The sequence below is a fragment of the Pteronotus mesoamericanus genome, unplaced genomic scaffold (genome assembly GCF_021234165.1).
Source record: "Pteronotus mesoamericanus isolate MK-2021 breed Mesoamerican mustached bat unplaced genomic scaffold, CSHL_Meso_final contig_2, whole genome shotgun sequence".
Classification (NCBI taxonomy): domain Eukaryota; kingdom Metazoa; phylum Chordata; class Mammalia; order Chiroptera; family Mormoopidae; genus Pteronotus; species Pteronotus mesoamericanus.
The window spans coordinates 32,690,151-32,693,183 of record NW_026555084.1 but is presented as its reverse complement, the minus strand read 5'-3'; the positions used below and the strand labels follow the sequence as shown (position 1 = coordinate 32,693,183).

The window sequence follows — 3,033 nt, the reverse complement described above, 5'->3', positions numbered from 1 at the left end:
AGTCTCTCTTTTATGATGTGCTGGGCTTATTTCAAACACAGGAGTTGGGGGAGGTCAAAATGTTAAGACCGGCCATGATTTGGTAACTGGGGAAGCTGAGGGATGGCTGCAGGGGATGCATTATAGAAATCTACTCACATCGGTTTATTTTTTTCTTTCTTTCTTTCTTTCTTTCCTTCTTTTTTCTTTCTTTTCTTTCTTTCTTCTTTTCTTTTTCCTCCCTCCCTTCCTCCCTCCCTCCCTTCCTCCCTCCCTTTCTTTTTCTTTCTTTCCTTTCTTGGGGGCAGACAGACCCCCACCTCAGGTTTATTTGCAAACACCACAGGAGGACCCCACCCCGGGCCACACCAGTCCTTCTGCCCTCCTGTCAACAGACAGAGGCCTCTACTGTGGAGCCTTCGCAGGGGCCTGGGCAACTCTAGGAGCCTGAAGCTGAGCTGGGGCCTGAGCCACAGCCGCAGCCGCATCTGCAGCCTGGGGCTTGGTTTGAGCCTTTGCCTTTAGCCAGTTGAGCCGGAGACCCTTGGCAATGCGGGCACAGGTATGTTTCCCAAGTTGGGGTGAGCAATGTAAGCAAGTTGGCTGAGCTTGCGGCTGCCGCCCTTTGGGATCTTGGGCTTGACCAGGGCCTGTTGGCCTCAGCATGTGCACTCACGGCCTTGGCGTTGTTGGCCTGCATCTTCTTCAGGCCCTTCTTTTTGTGCTTCTTGGTCTACCCCCTTAAGAGATTCGTATCTTTGGGATCGGGGTTTTTTGATGCTGGTTCTGTGCCATTTTCGGGACTGGTTGTGTGTCGTGTGATTCTTGGACTTGGCCAGCTCCACACGCAAGCCCGCAGCTCTCACATTGGTCTATTTTCAAAAGTTTTATTAAGAAAAGATTTTTTAAAAAGTATTTCTGTATTTGGTTTCAAAAAGACTTAGGGAAAAGGAGAGAAATCTCAGACATGCCCAAAAAGTTGCAAGAAACTTCATGAGCGAGTCGGTGGGGAGAATCGGTCCGGGATTCAGGGAGGCTGGAGTAGGAGTAACTCACCTAATCGGCATATCTGGGGGGAACGTGGTATATGCTCTGCTCAGCTCTGCCCTTCCTCCTCCTCGGATCTGCCCACCTGCAGGGGGTATGCATTCACTGCCCCTCCAGGGGCCCTGGGAGGGTGGGCCACCCAGCGGAGCGCTGCCATGACAGGGATACGGGGGAGTCTGCCCAAGTCGGGGGCTCAGTTATCTGTAAGCCCACACTGAGCAAGGGCCTGGGCTTGGCCTTTGTCAGTAGTAAGGGACTAACGTGGCCTTCATCTGCCTCCCTTTTGCTTTGTCTCCCAGCATGTTTAGAACCTTACTCAGGGAGACAGCGCCATCCATGGGAGGTCCTCCGGGAACCCCAGAAGGAGGGCTTTGGGGGTCTGGTGAAAAGGAAAGAAGAAAAGGAGGATGGAGGGAAGTGATAAGAGCAGAGAGGGGCCTGAGAAGGAGCAAAGAGTCCGAGAGGGAGGGGAATGCTGCCCCAGGGAGCAGCAAAACCTGGTGTGGGGATGTCTCTGGGAGAGCATCTCGCCACAAAGGACCTTGGGTTATCGCAGCGACATTCCCACAGGCCAGGGTGGCCTGAGCAGGGAGGAGAGCTGTGGTCTGTAGCAGAGAGTGAGTGAGGACAGCCAGGTCTTTCCAGCAACCACTGGAGGCCAATGGCATCTCCACGAACGCCTGTGTGTACAGATGACCTTGGGAACTCTGTCCTCCAACACACACACTCACACTAAAGTACTACATGAAACTCTGGGTCTTAACTATAACCCCAGGGAAGGAGTAAAACCCTCAATTAGTTGAGATTACGTTTCTGCCACTCCTGCAGAATAGCAGTTCAAAATAGAAATTAAGTTGAGTTATGGAAAACTTTAATTATATTTCTTACACAGGTGAATTTATGAACAGAGATTCCTTCTTGTTGGAGTAAATATTTTGAAGGCAGAATCAACAAGACTTGGAGGTCAGGTGCATGATGGGGTGGGGAGGAACGGGAAGTCTCTCCTCCCTTGGAGAGGTTTGTTTCCCAAACTCCCAAGCCAAGTTCAAATTCTCCAACACCGTCTGCCAAGTTTTCATTCCTTCCCAATGGTCTTCCCTCACGGCCCTGTGACACAGGTTCAATTGTTCTTGCCTGGTTAATTAATAACTAGAAGCAATTACCAGTCACTCTAATAAAACAAGCTACTAGCAACTTTCTGTTTACATCCTAGAAAACAGCTGTTAAACTTGCACAGTTTAGACTTCTGTACAATGGTTGCTGTAACAACTAAGCCCGTAGGGCCTGGAGAGGTCAAGGCCAAGCCCAACACGCTTCATCCGCAGAGTCCGCACGTGGACCTCCCTGTTCCATTCCCCCCCTGCCCAGGCCCCACTGTGCTCACGGGAGGCTCCATGCTCACTCTGGGAGTCAGGATCTTTCTCATGGACCCCATCGCTCCTCCTCTCCAGCATCATTTCGTGTCCTCTAAACTCCCCTCTCTCCAGGAGGTGGGGAGAGTCTGCCCGAGGCCCTCCTGTCCAAAGATGCAAGGCCATTCTCAAGTTTAGAGGGTGGAAGATCGAGGGAGAGGGGGGCAAAACTGGTTGCCTCTCTCAAAAAGTGCTAAGAAAGCCCTGCGTTAGGCTGACGCCCAACTTCAGGACTCATGGGGCCCTGACCTGCCTTCCGCTTGTGGAAGCGATTCTCCCCAGAAGCCGGCCGGACACAGGTGGGGAGCTGGGTGGGGCTCACGCACTGCACGGGCGCTGTCGAAGCGCACCTGTGTGTGCGGCCCACGGGTGCCCGCCCCATCCGTGCGAATGGGCAACGATGCTAAAATGGTTATCTAGCTTGCATTGCCCTTATAGTTTCTCCTTCCCTCCTCTCCACTCAAACAATCACAAGCATACCTCGCAGACAGATAGTACTGTGGGTTTGGTTCCAGACCCCCGCAATAAAGCAAGTCATGCTCTTTTTGCTGCTGGTGGGTGCTATCTTCAGTTTGTAAGAACCCCCAGCACCTGT

At 52.2% G+C, this 3,033-nt stretch overlaps 1 pseudogene; it reads right to left on the bottom strand.

Moving 5' to 3' along the window:
- Positions 1-384: 384 nt before the first annotated feature.
- On the bottom strand, positions 385-2,461 carry LOC129066341 (60S ribosomal protein L29-like; annotated as a pseudogene).
- Between the last annotated feature and the right edge of the window lie 572 nt (positions 2,462-3,033).